The sequence below is a fragment of the Hydractinia symbiolongicarpus genome, chromosome 7 (assembly GCF_029227915.1).
Source record: "Hydractinia symbiolongicarpus strain clone_291-10 chromosome 7, HSymV2.1, whole genome shotgun sequence".
Taxonomy (NCBI): Eukaryota; Metazoa; Cnidaria; class Hydrozoa; order Anthoathecata; family Hydractiniidae; genus Hydractinia; species Hydractinia symbiolongicarpus.
In genome coordinates this window covers 6,723,729-6,741,348 of record NC_079881.1, presented here as the reverse complement: position 1 = coordinate 6,741,348, position 17,620 = coordinate 6,723,729, and the positions used below count along the sequence as shown (strand labels likewise).

The window sequence follows — 17,620 nt, the reverse complement described above, 5'->3', positions numbered from 1 at the left end:
TATGCATTGCCCACGAGGAAGCTATTCGTAACCTCTTTCCTACAAATATTCAGTAATCCTCTCTGCATATAATGACCCAATCGGAGGTTTCAATGATATCCTGGTTTGTTGGTCTATTAGCATGATTCTCGCTTTTGGTGCGAGATGTCGCAGGTTAAACTCCCGCACAGGCCCAATTGCGTATCGCAAATTTGTGCATAAGACTATATTGTACTGTAACGGGTAGTAACCAATAAACTGACAATTGCTGAAAGATATTATGGTTGAGCTTTTTCGTGGCTTGGATTGTGTGGTTGACTTGACAATTCAAGAAATAATATCCAACATTTATGTTATGAATGTTTTGTCGAAAAAACAACATTTTTTGTGTTCTGTGTGATGGATATTTCACGTAAGACCATGAACAAGTTGTTCCATAAATATTCTAGACGATTCCTATGGCATGTTGGTCTAGTGGCAATATTCTCGCTTAGGGTGCGAGAGGTCCCGGGTTCAAATTCCCACACAGGCCCAACTACAAATCACACATAATTGGTAAGTGTCATAAGCTCCGGTGAAGCATTTACTATCTCTGGAATGACGATTATCGAAATAAATTCTTGACAGAGTTGTTTTATGGATTCGTTTCGAAAATGTTACTTTACAATTTTACAAATCAACTTTACACTCCGATTTGTCTATATGCGTTGCCAACGAGGAAGCTATTCGTAACCTCTTTCCTTCAAATATTCAGTAATCCTCTCTGCATATAATGACCCAATCGGAGGTTTCAATGATATCCTAGCTTGTTGGTCTATTAGCATGATTCTCGCTTCTAGTGTGAGATGCCGCAGGTTAAACTCTCGCACAGGCCCACCTACAAATCACACATAATTGGTAAGTGTCATAAGCTCCGGTGAAGCATTTACTATCTCTGGAATGACGATTCTCGAAATGAATTCTTGACAGAGTTGTTTTATGGATTTGTTTTAAAAATGTTTCTTTACCATTTTACAAATCAACTTTACACTCCGATTTGTCTATATGCATTGCCCACGAGGAAGCTATTTGTAACCCTTTTCCTACAAATATTCAGTAATCCTCTCTGCATATAATTACACAATCGCAGGTTTCAATGATATCCTGGCCTGTTGGTCTATTAGTATGATTCTCGCTTCTGGTGCGAGATATCAATGGTTAAACTCCCGCACAGGGCCAATTGCTTATCCCAAATTTGTGCATAAGACTATATTCTACTGCAAAGGGTAGTAACCAATCAACTGACAATTGCTGAAAAATATTATGGTTGAGCTTTTTCGTGGCTTGGCTTGGATGGTTGACTTGACAATTCAAGAAATAATATACAACATTCATGTTATGAATGTTTTGTCGAAAAAACAATATTTTTTGTGTTCGGTGTGATGGATATTTCACGTTAGACCATGAACAAGTTGTTCCCTAAATATTTGTTTGTCTAGTGGCATGATTCTCGCTTAGAGTGCGAGAGGTCCCGGGTTCAACTCCCGGACAGGCCCAACTGTAAATCACACATAATTGGTAAGTGTCATAAGCTTCGGTGAAGCATTTACTATCTCTGGAATGACTATTCTCGAAAATAATTCTTGACAGATTTGTTTTATGGATTCGTTTTGAAAATGATACTTTACAATTTTACAAATCAACTTTACACTCCCATTGGTCTATATGCATTGCCCACGAGGAAGCTATTTGTAACCCCTTTCCTACAAATATTCAGTAATCCTCTCTGCATATAATGACACAATCGGAGGTTTCAATGATATCCTGGCCTGTTAGTCTATTAGTATGATTCTTGCTTCTGGTGCGAGATGTCGCAGGTTAAACTCCCGCACAGGCCCAATTGCTTATTGCAATTTGTGCATTAGACTATATTCTACTGTAACGGGTAGTAACGATCAACTGAAAATTGCTGAAAGATATTATGGTTAAGCTTTTTCGTGGCTTGGATTGTATGGTTGACTTGACAATTCAAGAAATAATATCCAACATTCATGTTATGAATGTTTTGAAGAAAAACAATATTCTTTGTGTTCTGTGTGATGGATATTTCACGTAAGACCATGAACAAGTTGTTGCCTAAACATTTTAGACGATGCCTATGGCCTGTAGGTCCAGTGGCATGATTCTCGCTTAGGGTGCGACAGGTCCCCGGTTCCACTCCCGGACAGGCCCAACTGCAAATCACACATAATTGGTAAGTGTCATAATCTTTGGTGAAGCATTTACTATATCTGGAATGACGATTCTCGAAATGAGTTCTTGACAGAGTTGTTTTATGGTATCGTTTCGAAAATGTTACTTTACAATTTTACAAATCATCTTTACACTCCGATTTGTCTACATGCATTGCCCACGAGGAAGCTATTTGTAACCTCTTTCCTACAAATATTCAGTAATCCTCTCTCCACATAATGACACAATCGGAGGTTTCAATGATATCCTGGCTTAATGGTCTATTAGCATGATTCTCGCTTCTGGTGCGAGATGCCGCAGGTTCAACTCCCGGACAGGCCCAACTGCAAATGACACATAGTTGATAAGTGTCATAAGCTCCGGTGAAGCATTTACTATCTCTGGAATGACGATTCTCGAAATGAGTTCTTGACAGAGTTGTTTTATGGATGCGTTTCGAAAATGTTACTTTGCAATTTTACAAATCAACTTTACACTCCGATTTGTCTATATACATTGCCCACGAGGAAGCTATTCGTAACCTCTTTCCTACAAATATTCAGTAATCCTCTTTGCATATAATGACACAATCGGAGGTTTTAATGATATCCTGGCCTGTTGGTCTATTAGTATGATTCTCGCTTCTGGTGCGAGATGTCGCAGGTTAAACTCCCGCACAGGCCCAATTGCTTATCGCAAATTTGTGCATAAGACTATATTCTGCTGTAACGGGTAGTAACCAATCAACTGACAATTGCTGAAAGATATTATGGTTGAGCTTTTTCGTGGCTTGGATTGTATGTTTGACTTGACAATTTAAGAAATAATATCCAACATTCATGTTATGAATGTTTTGTCGAAAAACAACATTTGTTGTGTTCTGTGTGATGGATATTTTACGTAAGACCATGAACAAGTTGTTCCCTAAATATTCTAGACGATTCCTATGGCCTGTTGGTCTAGTGGCATGATTCTCGCTTAGGGTGCGAGAGGTCCCGGGTTCAACTCCCGGACAGGCCCAACTGCAAATCACACATAATTGGTAAGAGTCATAAGCTCCGGTGAAGCATTTACTATCTCTGGAATGACAATTCTCACAATGACTTTTTGAGAGAGTTGTTATACGGATTTGATTTAAAAATTTTTCTTTACAATTTTAAAAATCAACTTTATACTCCGATTTGTTTATATGCATTGCCCACGAGGAAGCTATTCGTAACCTCTTTCCTACAAATATTCAGTATTCCTCTGTGCATATAATGACCCAATCGGAGGTTTCAATGATATCCTGGCTTGTTGGTCTATTAGCATGATTCTCGCTTCTAGTGTGAGATGCCGCAGGTTAAACTCCCGCACAGGCCCAATTGCTTATCGCAAATTTGTACATAAGACTATATTCTACTGTAACGGGTAGTAACCAATCAACTGACAATTGCTGAAAGATATTATGGTTGAGCTTTTTCGTGGCTTGGATTGTATGGTTGACTTGACAATTCAAGAAATAATATCCAACATTCATGTTATGAATGTTTTGAAGAAAAACAATATTCTCTGTGAACTGTGTGATGGATATTTCACGTAAGACCACGAACAATATGTTGCCTAAATATTTTAGACGATGCCTATGGCCTGTTGGTCTAGTGGCATGATTCTCGCTTAGGGTGCGAAAGGTCCCGGGTTCAACTCCCGGACAGGCCCAACTGCAAATGACACATAATTGATAAGTGTCATAAGCTCCGGTGAAGCATTTACTATCTCTGGAATGACGATTCTCGAAATGAGTTCTTGACAGAGTTGTTTTATGGATGCGTTTCGAAAATGTTACTTTGCAATTTTACAAATCAACTTTACACTCCGATTTGTCTATATACATTGCCCACGAGGAAGCTATTCGTAACCTCTTTCCTACAAATATTCAGTAATCCTCTCTGCATATAATGACACAATCGGAGGTTTCAATGATATCCTGGCCTGTTGGTCTATTAGTATGATTCTCGCTTCTGGTGCGAGATGTCGCAGGTTAAACTCCCGCACAGGCCCAATTGCTTATCGCAAATTTGTGCATAAGACTATATTCTGCTGTAACGGGTAGTAACCAATCAACTGACAATTGCTGAAAGATATTATGGTTGAGCTTTTTCGTGGCTTGGATTGTATGTTTGACTTGACAATTTAAGAAATAATATCCAACATTCATGTTATGAATGTTTTGTCGAAACACAACATTTGTTGTGTTCTGTGTGATGGATATTTTACGTAAGACCATGAACAAGTTGTTCCTTAAATATTCTAGGCGATTCCTATGGCCTGTTGGTCTAGTGGCATGATTCTCCCTTAGGGTGCGAGAGGTCCCGGGTTCAACTCCCGGACAGGCCCAACTGCAAATCACACATAATTGGTAAGAGTCATAAGCTCCGGTGAAGCATTTACTATCTCTGGAATGAAGATTCTCGAAATGAGTTCTTGACAGAGTTGTTTTATGGATGCGTTTCGAAAATGTTACTTTGCAATTTTACAAATCAACTTTACCCTCCGATTTGTCTATATACATTGCCCACGAGGAAGCTATTCGTAACCTCTTTCCTACAAATATTCAGTAATCCTCTTTGCATATAATGACACAATCGGAGGTTTCAATGATATCCTGGCCTGTTGGTCTATTAGTATGATTCTCGCTTCTGGTGCGAGATGTCGCAGGTTAAACTCCCGCACAGGCCCAATTGCTTATCGCAAATTTGTGCATAAGACTATATTCTGCTGTAACGGGTAGTAACCAATCAACTGACAATTGCTGAAAGATATTATGGTTGAGCTTTTTCGTGGCTTGGATTGTATGTTTGACTTGACAATTTAAGAAATAATATCCAACATTCATGTTATGAATGTTTTGTCGAAAAACAACATTTGTTGTGTTCTGTGTGATGGATATTTTACGTAAGACCATGAACAAGTTGTTCCCTAAATATTCTAGACGATTCCTATGGCCTGTTGGTCTAGTGGCATGATTCTCGCTTAGGGTGCGAGAGGTCCCGGGTTCAACTCCCGGACAGGCCCAACTGCAAATCACACATAATTGGTAAGAGTCATAAGCTCCGGTGAAGCATTTACTATCTCTGGAATGACAATTCTCACAATGACTTTTTGAGAGAGTTGTTATACGGATTTGATTTAAAAATTTTTCTTTACAATTTTAAAAATCAACTTTATACTCCGATTTGTTTATATGCATTGCCCACGAGGAAGCTATTCGTAACCTCTTTCCTACAAATATTCAGTATTCCTCTGTGCATATAATGACCCAATCGGAGGTTTCAATGATATCCTGGCTTGTTGGTCTATTAGCATGATTCTCGCTTCTAGTGTGAGATGCCGCAGGTTAAACTCCCGCACAGGCCCAATTGCTTATCGCAAATTTGTACATAAGACTATATTCTACTGTAACGGGTAGTAACCAATCAACTGACAATTGCTGAAAGATATTATGGTTGAGCTTTTTCGTGGCTTGGATTGTATGGTTGACTTGACAATTCAAGAAATAATATCCAACATTCATGTTATGAATGTTTTGAAGAAAAACAATATTCTCTGTGAACTGTGTGATGGATATTTCACGTAAGACCACGAACAATATGTTGCCTAAATATTTTAGACGATGCCTATGGCCTGTTGGTCTAGTGGCATGATTCTCGCTTAGGGTGCGAAAGGTCCCGGGTTCAACTCCCGGACAGGCCCAACTGCAAATGACACATAATTGATAAGTGTCATAAGCTCCGGTGAAGCATTTACTATCTCTGGAATGACGATTCTCGAAATGAGTTCTTGACAGAGTTGTTTTATGGATGCGTTTCGAAAATGTTACTTTGCAATTTTACAAATCAACTTTACACTCCGATTTGTCTATATACATTGCCCACGAGGAAGCTATTCGTAACCTCTTTCCTACAAATATTCAGTAATCCTCTCTGCATATAATGACACAATCGGAGGTTTCAATGATATCCTGGCCTGTTGGTCTATTAGTATGATTCTCGCTTCTGGTGCGAGATGTCGCAGGTTAAACTCCCGCACAGGCCCAATTGCTTATCGCAAATTTGTGCATAAGACTATATTCTGCTGTAACGGGTAGTAACCAATCAACTGACAATTGCTGAAAGATATTATGGTTGAGCTTTTTCGTGGCTTGGATTGTATGTTTGACTTGACAATTTAAGAAATAATATCCAACATTCATGTTATGAATGTTTTGTCGAAACACAACATTTGTTGTGTTCTGTGTGATGGATATTTTACGTAAGACCATGAACAAGTTGTTCCTTAAATATTCTAGGCGATTCCTATGGCCTGTTGGTCTAGTGGCATGATTCTCCCTTAGGGTGCGAGAGGTCCCGGGTTCAACTCCCGGACAGGCCCAACTGCAAATCACACATAATTGGTAAGAGTCATAAGCTCCGGTGAAGCATTTACTATCTCTGGAATGAAGATTCTCGAAATGAGTTCTTGACAGAGTTGTTTTATGGATGCGTTTCGAAAATGTTACTTTGCAATTTTACAAATCAACTTTACCCTCCGATTTGTCTATATACATTGCCCACGAGGAAGCTATTCGTAACCTCTTTCCTACAAATATTCAGTAATCCTCTTTGCATATAATGACACAATCGGAGGTTTCAATGATATCCTGGCCTGTTGGTCTATTAGTATGATTCTCGCTTCTGGTGCGAGATGTCGCAGGTTAAACTCCCGCACAGGCCCAATTGCTTATCGCAAATTTGTGCATAAGACTATATTCTGCTGTAACGGGTAGTAACCAATCAACTGACAATTGCTGAAAGATATTATGGTTGAGCTTTTTCGTGGCTTGGATTGTATGTTTGACTTGACAATTTAAGAAATAATATCCAACATTCATGTTATGAATGTTTTGTCGAAAAACAACATTTGTTGTGTTCTGTGTGATGGATATTTTACGTAAGACCATGAACAAGTTGTTCCCTAAATATTCTAGACGATTCCTATGGCCTGTTGGTCTAGTGGCATGATTCTCGCTTAGGGTGCGAGAGGTCCCGGGTTCAACTCCCGGACAGGCCCAACTGCAAATCACACATAATTGGTAAGAGTCATAAGCTCCGGTGAAGCATTTACTATCTCTGGAATGACAATTCTCACAATGACTTCTTGACAGAGTTGTTATACGGATTTGATTTAAAAATTTTTCTTTACAATTTTAAAAATCAACTTTATACTCCGATTTGTTTATATGCATTGCCCACGAGGAAGCTATTCGTAACCTCTTTCCTACAAATATTCAGTATTCCTCTCTGCATATAATGACTCAATCGGAGGCTTCAATGATATCCTGGCTTGTTGGTCTATTAGCATGATTCTCGCTTCTAGTGTGAGATGCTGCAGGTTAAACTCCCGCACAGGCCCAATTGCTTATCGCAAATTTGTACATAAGACTATATTCTGCTGTAACGGGTAGTAACCAATCAACTGACAATTGCTGAAAGATATTATGGTTGAGCTTTTTCGTGGCTTGGATTGTATGTTTGACTTGACAATTTAAGAAATAATATCCAACATTCATGTTATGAATGTTTTGTCGAAAAACAACATTTGTTGTGTTCTGTGTGATGGATATTTTACGTAAGACCATGAACAAGTTGTTCCCTAAATATTCTAGACGATTCCTATGGCCTGTTGGTCTAGTGGCATGATTCTCGCTTAGGGTGCGAGAGGTCCCGGGTTCAACTCCCGGACAGGCCCAACTGCAAATCACACATAATTGGTAAGAGTCATAAGCTCCGGTGAAGCATTTACTATCTCTGGAATGACAATTCTCACAATGACTTCTTGACAGAGTTGTTATACGGATTTGATTTAAAAAATTTTCTTTACAATTTTAAAAATCAACTTTATACTCCGATTTGTTTATATGCATTGCCCACGAGGAAGCTATTCGTAACCTCTTTCCTACAAATATTCAGTATTCCTCTCTGCATATAATGACCCAATCGGAGGTTTCAATGATATCCTGGCTTGTTGGTCTATTAGCATGATTCTCGCTTCTAGTGTGAGATGCTGCAGGTTAAACTCCCGCACAGGCCCAATTGCTTATCGCAAATTTGTACATAAGACTATATTCTACTGTAACGGGTAGTAACCAATCAACTGACAATTGCTGAAAGATATTATGGTTGAGCTTTTTCGTGGCTTGGATTGTATGGTTGACTTGACAATTCAAGAAATAATATCCAACATTCATGTTATGAATGTTTTGAAGAAAAACAACATTTGTTGTGTTCTGTGTGATGGATATTTTACGTAAGACCATGAACAAGTTGTTCCCTAAATATTCTAGACGATTCCTATGGCCTGTTGGTCTAGTGGCATGATTCTCGCTTAGGGTGCGAGAGGTCCCGGGTTCAACTCCCGGACAGGCCCAACTGCAAATCACACATAATTGGTAAGAGTCATAAGCTCCGGTGAAGCATTTACTATCTCTGGAATGACAATTCTCACAATGACTTCTTGACAGAGTTGTTATACGGATTTGATTTAAAAATTTTTCTTTACAATTTTAAAAATCAACTTTATACTCCGATTTGTTTATATGCATTGCCCACGAGGAAGCTATTCGTAACCTCTTTCCTACAAATATTCAGTATTCCTCTCTGCATATAATGACCCAATCGGAGGCTTCAATGATATCCTGGCTTGTTGGTCTATTAGCATGATTCTCGCTTCTAGTGTGAGATGCTGCAGGTTAAACTCCCGCACAGGCCCAATTGCTTATCGCAAATTTGTACATAAGACTATATTTTACTGTAACGGGTAGTAACCAATCAACTGACAATTGCTGAAAGATATTATGGTTGAGCTTTTTCGTGGCTTGGATTGTATGGTTGACTTGACAATTCAAGAAATAATATCCAACATTCATGTTATGAATGTTTTGAAGAAAAACAATATTCTTTGTGAACTGTGTGATGGATATTTCACGTAAGACCACGAACAATATGTTGCCTAAATATTTTAGACGATGCCTATGGCCTGTTGGTCTAGTGGCATGATTCTCGCTTAGGGTGCGAAAGGTCCCGGGTTCAACTCCCGGACAGGCCCAACTGCAAATGACACATAATTGATAAGTGTCATAAGCTCCGGTGAAGCATTTACTATCTCTGGAATGACGATTCTCGAAATGAGTTCTTGACAGAGTTGTTTTATGGATGCGTTTCGAAAATGTTACTTTGCAATTTTACAAATCAACTTTACACTCCGATTTGTCTATATACATTGCCCACGAGGAAGCTATTCGTAACCTCTTTCCTACAAATATTCAGTAATCCTCTTTGCATATAATGACACAATCGGAGGTTTCAATGATATCCTGGCCTGTTGGTCTATTAGTATGATTCTCGCTTCTGGTGCGAGATGTCGCAGGTTAAACTCCCGCACAGGCCCAATTGCTTATCGCAAATTTGTGCATAAGACTATATTCTGCTGTAACGGGTAGTAACCAATCAACTGACAATTGCTGAAAGATATTATGGTTGAGCTTTTTCGTGGCTTGGATTGTATGTTTGACTTGACAATTTAAGAAATAATATCCAACATTCATGTTATGAATGTTTTGTCGAAAAACAACATTTGTTGTGTTCTGTGTGATGGATATTTTACGTAAGACCATGAACAAGTTGTTCCCTAAATATTCTAGACGATTCCTATGGCCTGTTGGTCTAGTGGCATGATTCTCGCTTAGGGTGCGAGAGGTCCCGGGTTCAAATCCCGGACAGGCCCAACTGCAAATCACACATAATTGGTAAGAGTCATAAGCTCCGGTGAAGCATTTACTATCTCTGGAATGACAATTCTCACAATGACTTCTTGACAGAGTTGTTATACGGATTTGATTTAAAAATTTTTCTTTACAATTTTAAAAATCAACTTTATACTCCGATTTGTTTATATGCATTGCCCACGAGGAAGCTATTCGTAACCTCTTTCCTACAAATATTCAGTATTCCTCTCTGCATATAATGACCCAATCGGAGGTTTCAATGATATCCTGGCTTGTTGGTCTATTAGCATGATTCTCGCTTCTAGTGTGAGATGCTGCAGGTTAAACTCCCGCACAGGCCCAATTGCTTATCGCAAATTTGTACATAAGACTATATTCTACTGTAACGGGTAGTAACCAATCAACTGACAATTGCTGAAAGATATTATGGTTGAGCTTTTTCGTGGCTTGGATTGTATGGTTGACTTGACAATTCAAGAAATAATATCCAACATTCATGTTATGAATGTTTTGAAGAAAAACAATATTCTTTGTGAACTGTGTGATGGATATTTCACGTAAGACCACGAACAATATGTTGCCTAAATATTTTAGACGATGCCTATGGCCTGTTGGTCTAGTGGCATGATTCTCGCTTAGGGTGCGAAAGGTCCCGGGGTCAACTCCCGGACAGGCCCAACTGCAAATGACACATAATTGATAAGTGTCATAAGCTCCGGTGAAGCATTTACTATCTCTGGAATGACGATTCTCGAAATGAGTTCTTGACAGAGTTGTTTTATGGATGCGTTTCGAAAATGTTACTTTGCAATTTTACAAATCAACTTTACACTCCGATTTGTCTATATACATTGCCCACGAGGAAGCTATTCGTAACCTCTTTCCTACAAATATTCAGTAATCCTCTCTGCATATAATGACACAATCGGAGGTTTCAATGATATCCTGGCCTGTTGGTCTATTAGTATGATTCTCGCTTCTGGTGCGAGATGTCGCAGGTTAAACTCCCGCACAGGCCCAATTGCTTATCGCAAATTTGTGCATAAGACTATATTCTGCTGTAACGGGTAGTAACCAATCAACTGACAATTGCTGAAAGATATTATGGTTGAGCTTTTTCGTGGCTTGGATTGTATGTTTGACTTGACAATTTAAGAAATAATATCCAACATTCATGTTATGAATGTTTTGTCGAAAAACAACATTTGTTGTGTTCTGTGTGATGGATATTTTACGTAAGACCATGAACAAGTTGTTCCCTAAATATTCTAGACGATTCCTATGGCCTGTTGGTCTAGTGGCATGATTCTCGCTTAGGGTGCGAGAGGTCCCGGGTTCAACTCCCGGACAGGCCCAACTGCAAATCACACATAATTGGTAAGAGTCATAAGCTCCGGTGAAGCATTTGCTATCTCTGGAATGACAATTCTCACAATGACTTCTTGACAGAGTTGTTATACGGATTTGATTTAAAAATTTTTCTTTAGAATTTTAAAAATCAACTTTATACTCCGATTTGTTTATATGCATTGCCCACGAGGAAGCTATTCGTAACCTCTTTCCTACAAATATTCAGTATTCCTCTCTGCATATAATGACCCAATCGGAGGTTTCAATGATATCCTGGCTTGTTGGTCTATTAGCATGATTCTCGCTTCTAGTGTGAGATGCCGCAGGTTAAACTCCCGCACAGGCCCAATTGCTTATCGCAAATTTGTACATAAGACTATATTCTACTGTAACGGGTAGTAACCAATCAACTGACAATTGCTGAAAGATATTATGGTTGAGCTTTTTCGTGGCTTGGATTGTATGGTTGACTTGACAATTCAAGAAATAATATCCAACATTCATGTTATGAATGTTTTGAAGAAAAACAATATTCTTTGTGAACTGTGTGATGGATATTTCACGTAAGACCATGAAAATATATGTTGCCTAAATATTTTAGACGATGACTATGGCCTGTTGGTCTAGTGGCATGATTCTCGCTTAGGGTGCGAAAGGTCCCGGGTTCAACTCCCGGACAGGCCCAACTGCAAATGACACATAATTGATAAGTGTCATAAGCTCCGGTGAAGCATTTACTATCTCTGGAATGACGATTCTCGAAATGAGTTCTTGACAGAGTTGTTTTATGGATGCGTTTCGAAAATGTTACTTTGCAATTTTACAAATCAACTTTACACTCCGATTTGTCTATATACATTGCCCACGAGGAAGCTATTCGTAACCTCTTTCCTACAAATATTCAGTAATCCTCTCTGCATATAATGACACAATCGGAGGTTTCAATGATATCCTGGCCTGTTGGTCTATTAGTATGATTCTCGCTTCTGGTGCGAGATGTCGCAGGTTAAACTCCCGCACAGGCCCAATTGCTTATCGCAAATTTGTGCATAAGACTATATTCTGCTGTAACGGGTAGTAACCAATCAACTGACAATTGCTGAAAGATATTATGGTTGAGCTTTTTCGTGGCTTGGATTGTATGTTTGACTTGACAATTTAAGAAATAATATCCAACATTCATGTTATGAATGTTTTGTCAAAAAACAACATTTGTTGTGTTCTGTGTGATGGATATTTTACGTAAGACCATGAACAAGTTGTTCCCTAAATATTCTAGACGATTCCTATGGCCTGTTGGTCTCGTGGCATGATTCTCGCTTAGGGTGCGAGAGGTCCCGGGTTCAACTCCCGGACAGGCCCAACTGCAAATCACACATAATTGGTAAGAGTCATAAGCTCCGGTGAAGCATTTACTATCTCTGGAATGACAATTCTCACAATGACTTTTTGACAGAGTTGTTATACGGATTTGATTTAAAAATTTTTCTTTACAATTTTAAAAATCAACTTTATACTCCGATATGTTTATATGCATTGCCCACAAGGAAGCTATTCGTAACCTCTTTCCTACAAATATTCAGTATTCCTCTCTGCATATAATGACCCAATCGGAGGTTTCAATGATATCCTGGCTTGTTGGTCTATTAGCATGATTCTCGCTTCTAGTGTGAGATGCCGCAGGTTAAACTCCCGCACAGGCCCAATTGCTTATCGCAAATTTGTGCATAAGACTATATTCCACTGTAACGGGTAGTAACCAATCAAATGACAATTGCTGAAAGATATTATGGTTGAGCTTTTACGTGGCTTGGATTGTATGGTTGACTTGACAATTCAAGAAATAATATCCAACATTCATGCTATGAATGTTTTGAAGAAAAAACAACATTTTTTGTGTTCTGTGTGATAGATATTTCACGTAAGACCATAAACAAATTGTTCCCTAAATATTCTAGACGATGCCTATGGCCTGTTGGTCTAGTGGCATGATTCTCGCTTAGGGTGCGAGAGATCCCAGGTTCAACTCCCGGACAGCCCGAACTAAAAATCATACATAATTGGTAAGTGTCATAAGCTTCGGTGAAGCCTTTACTATCTCTGGAATGACGATTCTCGAAATGAATTCTTGACAGAGTTGTTTTATGGATTCGCTTCGAAAATGTTACTTTACAATTTTACAAATCAACTTTACACTCCGATTTGTCTACATGTATTGCCCACGAGGAAGCTATTTGTAACCTCTTTCCTACAAATATTCAGTAATCCTCTCTGCATATAATGACACAATCGGAGGTTTCAATGATATCCTGGCTTGTTGGTCTATTAGCATGATTCTCGCTTCTGGTTCGAGATGCCGCAGGTTAAACTCCCGCACAGGCCCACCTACAAATCACACATAATTGGTAAGTGTCATAAGCTTCGGTGAAGCATATACTATCTCTGGAATGACGATTCTCAAAATGAATTCTTGACAGAGTTGTTTTATGGATTCGTTTCGAAAATGTTACTTTACAATTTTACAAATCAACTTTACACTTCGATTTGTGTACATGCATTGACAACGAGGAAGCTATTTCCAACCCCTTTCCTACAAATATTCAGTAATCCTCTCTGCATATAATTACACAATCGCAGGTTTCAAAGATATCCTGGCCTGTTGGTCTATTAGTATGATTCTCGCTTCTGGTGCGAAATGTCAATGGTTAAACTCCCGCACAGGCCCAATTGCTTATCGCAAATTTGTGCATAAGACTATATTCTACTGTAACGGGTAGTAACCAATCAACTGACAATTGCTGAAAGATATTATGGTTGAGCTTTTTCGTGGCTTGGATTGCATGGTTGACTTAAAAATTCAAGAAATAATATCCAACATTCTTGTTATGAATGTTTTTTCGAAAAAACAACATTTTCTGTGTTCTGTGTGATAGATATTTCACGTAAGACCATGAACAAGTTGTTCCCTAAATATTCTAGACGATGCCTATGGCCTGTTGGTCTAGTGGCATGATTCTCGCTTAGGGTGCGAGAGGTCCCGGGTTCAACTCCCAGACAGCCCAAACTAAAAATCATACATAATTGGTAAGTGTAATAAGCTTCGGTGAAGCATTTACTATCTCTGGAATGACGATTCTCGAAATGAATTCTTGACAGAGTTGTTTTATGGATTCGTTTCGAAAATGTTACTTTATAATTTTACAAATCAACTTTACACTCCGATTTGTCTACATGCATTGCCCACGAGGAAGCTATTTGTAACCTCTTTCCTACAAATATTCAGTAATCCTCTCTGCATATAATGACACAATCGGAGGTTTCAATGATATCCTGGCTTGTTGGTCTATTAGCATAATTCTCGCTTCTGGTGCGAAATGCCGCAGGTTAAACTCCCGCACAGGCCCACCTACAAATCACACAAAATTGGTAAGTGTCATAAGCTTCGGTGAAGCATATACTATCTCTGGAATGACGATTCTCAAAATGAACTCTTGACAGAGTTGTTTTATGGATTCGTTTCGAAAATGTTACTTTACAATTTTACAAATCAACTTTACACTTCGACTTGTGTACATGCATTGACAACGAGGAAGCTATTTGCAACCCCTTTCCTACAAATATTCAGTAATCCGCTCTGCATATAATTACACAATCGCAGATTTCTATGATATCCTGGCCTGTTGGTCTATTAGTATGATTCTCGCTTCTGGTGCGAGATGTCAATGGTTAAACTCCCGCACAGGGCCAATTGCTTATCGCAAATTTGTGCATAAGACTATATTCTACTGCAAAGGGTAGTAACCAATCAACTGACAATTGCTGAAAAATATTATGGTTGAGCTTTTTCGTGGCTTGGATTGTATGGTTGACTTGACAATTTAAGAAATAATATCCAACATTCATGTTATGAATGTTTTGTCGAAAAAACAACATTTTTTGTGTTCTGTGTGATGGATATTTCACGTAAGACCATGAACAAGTTGTTCCCTAAATATTCTAGACGATTCCTATGGCCTGTTGGTCTAGTGGCATAATTCTCGCTTAGGGTGCGAGAGGACCCGGTTCAACTCCCGGACACGCCCAACTACAAATCACACATAATTGGTAAGTATCATAAGCTTTGGTGAAGCAATTACTATCTCTGGAATGACTATTCTCGAAATTAATTCTTGACAGATTTGTTTTATGATTTCGTTTTGAAAATGATACTTTACAATTTCACAAATCAACGTTACACTCCGATTTGTCTATATGAATTTACCACGATGAAGCTGCTTGTAACCTCTGACCTACAGATATCCATGAATCCTCTCTGCATATAATGATATAATCAGAGGTTTCAATGATATCCTGGCCTGTTGGTCTATTAGTATGACTCTCGCTTCTGGTGCGAGATGTTGCAGGTTAAACTCCCGCAAGACCCAATTGCTTATCGCAAATTTTTGCCTAAGACTATATTCTAAAGTAAAGTGTAATAACCAATCAACTGACAATTGCCGAAAAATAATTTGCTTGAGCTTGGATTTGTATGTTGGACTTGACAATTCAAGAAATAATATCCAACATTCATGGTATGAATGTTTTGTCGAAAAAACAACATTTTTTGTGTTCTGTGTGATGGATATTTCACGTAAGACCATGAACAAGTTGTTCCCTAAATATTCTAGACGATTCCTATGGCCTGTTGGTCTAGTGGCATGATTCTCGCTTAGGGTGCGAGAGGTCCCGGGTTCAACTCCCAGACAGGCCCACCTACAAATCACACATAATTAGTAAGTGTCATAAGCTTCGGTGAAGCATATACTATCTCTGGAATGACGATTCTCAAAATGAATTCTTGACAGAGTTGTTTTATGGATTCGTTTCGAAAATGTTACTTTACAATTTTACAAATCAACTTTACACTTCAATTTGTTTACATGCATTGACAACGAGGAAGCTATTTGCAACCCCTTTCCTACAAATATTTAGTAATCCTCTCTGCATATAATTACACAATCGCAGGTTTCAAAGATATCCTGGCCTGTTGGTCAACAACATTTTTTGTGTTCTGTGTGATGGATATTTCACGTAGGACCATGAACAAGTTTTTCCCTAAATATTCTAGACGATTCCTATGGCCTGTTGTTCTAGTGGCATGATTCTAGCTTAGGGTGCGAGAGGTCCCGGTTCAACTCCCGGACACGCCCAACTACAAATCACACATAATTGGTAAGTATCATAAGCTTTGGTGAAGCATTTACTATCTCTGGAATGACTATTCTCGAAATTAATTCTTGACAGATTTGTTTTATGATTTCGTTTTGAAAATGATACTTTACAATTTCACAAATCAACGTTACACTCCGATTTGTCTATATGAATTTCCCACGATGAAGCTGCTTGTAACCTCTAACCTACAGATATCCATGAATCCTCTCTGCATATAATGATATAATCAGAGGTTTCAATGATATCCTGGCCTGTTGGTCTATTAGTATGACTCTCGCTTCTGGTGCGAGATGTTGCAGGTTAAACTCCCGCAAGACCCAATTGCTTATCGCAAATTTTTGCCTAAGACTACATTCTAAAGTAAAGTGTAATAACCAATCAACTGACAATTGCCGAAAAATAATTTGCATGAGCTTGGATTTGTATGTTGGACTTGACAATTCAAGAAATAATATACAACATTCATGGTATGAATGTTTTGTCGAAAAAACAACATTTTTTGTGTTCTGTGTGATGGATATTTCACGTAAGACCATGAACAAGTTGTTCCCTAAATATTCTAGACGATTCCTATGGCCTGTTGGTCTAGTGGCATGATTCTCGCTTAGGGTGCGAGAGGTCCCGGATTCATCTCCTGGACAGGCCCAACTAAAAATCACACATAATTGGTAAGTGTCAGAAGCTTCGGTGAAGCATTTACTATCTCTGGAATGACGATTCTCACAATGACTTCTTGACAGAGTTGTTTTACGGATTTGTTTCAAAAATGTTACTTTACCATTTTACAAATCAACTTTACACTCCGATTTGTCTATATGCATTGCCCACGAGGAAGCTATTTATAACCCCTTTTCTACAAATATTCAGTAATCCTCTCTGCATATAATTACACAATCGCAGGTTTCAATGATATCCTGGCCTGTTGGTCTATTAGTATTATTCTCGTTTCTGGTGCAAGATGTCAATGGTTAAACTCCCGCACAGGGCCAATTGCTTATCGCAAATTTGTGCATAAGACTATATTCTACTGCAAGGGGTAGTAACCAATCAACTGACAATTCCTGAAAA

The 17,620-nt window shown here is 38.6% G+C and overlaps 16 non-coding genes across 16 annotated transcripts; all 16 read left to right on the top strand.

Annotated features, from left to right (window-relative positions):
• Positions 1-3,138: 3,138 nt before the first annotated feature.
• On the top strand, positions 3,139-3,210 carry Trnap-agg (transfer RNA proline (anticodon AGG)). Its single transcript has one exon. It is a non-coding gene; the product is annotated as a tRNA-Pro (tRNA).
• A 606-nt stretch (positions 3,211-3,816) lies between these two features.
• Positions 3,817-3,888, top strand: Trnap-agg (transfer RNA proline (anticodon AGG)). The gene has a single exon. It is a non-coding gene; the product is annotated as a tRNA-Pro (tRNA).
• Positions 3,889-4,494: 606 nt separating this feature from the next.
• Trnap-agg (transfer RNA proline (anticodon AGG)) lies at positions 4,495-4,566 on the top strand. The gene has a single exon. It is a non-coding gene; the product is annotated as a tRNA-Pro (tRNA).
• A 606-nt stretch (positions 4,567-5,172) lies between these two features.
• Trnap-agg (transfer RNA proline (anticodon AGG)) lies at positions 5,173-5,244 on the top strand. The gene has a single exon. It is a non-coding gene; the product is annotated as a tRNA-Pro (tRNA).
• Positions 5,245-5,850: 606 nt separating this feature from the next.
• Trnap-agg (transfer RNA proline (anticodon AGG)) lies at positions 5,851-5,922 on the top strand. Its single transcript has one exon. It is a non-coding gene; the product is annotated as a tRNA-Pro (tRNA).
• Positions 5,923-6,528: 606 nt separating this feature from the next.
• Trnap-agg (transfer RNA proline (anticodon AGG)) lies at positions 6,529-6,600 on the top strand. Its single transcript has one exon. It is a non-coding gene; the product is annotated as a tRNA-Pro (tRNA).
• A 606-nt stretch (positions 6,601-7,206) lies between these two features.
• On the top strand, positions 7,207-7,278 carry Trnap-agg (transfer RNA proline (anticodon AGG)). The gene has a single exon. It is a non-coding gene; the product is annotated as a tRNA-Pro (tRNA).
• A 606-nt stretch (positions 7,279-7,884) lies between these two features.
• Trnap-agg (transfer RNA proline (anticodon AGG)) lies at positions 7,885-7,956 on the top strand. Its single transcript has one exon. It is a non-coding gene; the product is annotated as a tRNA-Pro (tRNA).
• Positions 7,957-8,562: 606 nt separating this feature from the next.
• Trnap-agg (transfer RNA proline (anticodon AGG)) lies at positions 8,563-8,634 on the top strand. Its single transcript has one exon. It is a non-coding gene; the product is annotated as a tRNA-Pro (tRNA).
• A 606-nt stretch (positions 8,635-9,240) lies between these two features.
• Positions 9,241-9,312, top strand: Trnap-agg (transfer RNA proline (anticodon AGG)). The gene has a single exon. It is a non-coding gene; the product is annotated as a tRNA-Pro (tRNA).
• Positions 9,313-9,918: 606 nt separating this feature from the next.
• On the top strand, positions 9,919-9,990 carry Trnap-agg (transfer RNA proline (anticodon AGG)). Its single transcript has one exon. It is a non-coding gene; the product is annotated as a tRNA-Pro (tRNA).
• A 1,284-nt stretch (positions 9,991-11,274) lies between these two features.
• On the top strand, positions 11,275-11,346 carry Trnap-agg (transfer RNA proline (anticodon AGG)). The gene has a single exon. It is a non-coding gene; the product is annotated as a tRNA-Pro (tRNA).
• Positions 11,347-11,953: 607 nt separating this feature from the next.
• Trnap-agg (transfer RNA proline (anticodon AGG)) lies at positions 11,954-12,025 on the top strand. Its single transcript has one exon. It is a non-coding gene; the product is annotated as a tRNA-Pro (tRNA).
• Positions 12,026-12,631: 606 nt separating this feature from the next.
• Positions 12,632-12,703, top strand: Trnap-agg (transfer RNA proline (anticodon AGG)). The gene has a single exon. It is a non-coding gene; the product is annotated as a tRNA-Pro (tRNA).
• Positions 12,704-14,331: 1,628 nt separating this feature from the next.
• Positions 14,332-14,403, top strand: Trnap-agg (transfer RNA proline (anticodon AGG)). Its single transcript has one exon. It is a non-coding gene; the product is annotated as a tRNA-Pro (tRNA).
• A 1,616-nt stretch (positions 14,404-16,019) lies between these two features.
• On the top strand, positions 16,020-16,091 carry Trnap-agg (transfer RNA proline (anticodon AGG)). The gene has a single exon. It is a non-coding gene; the product is annotated as a tRNA-Pro (tRNA).
• Positions 16,092-17,620: the final 1,529 nt, after the last annotated feature.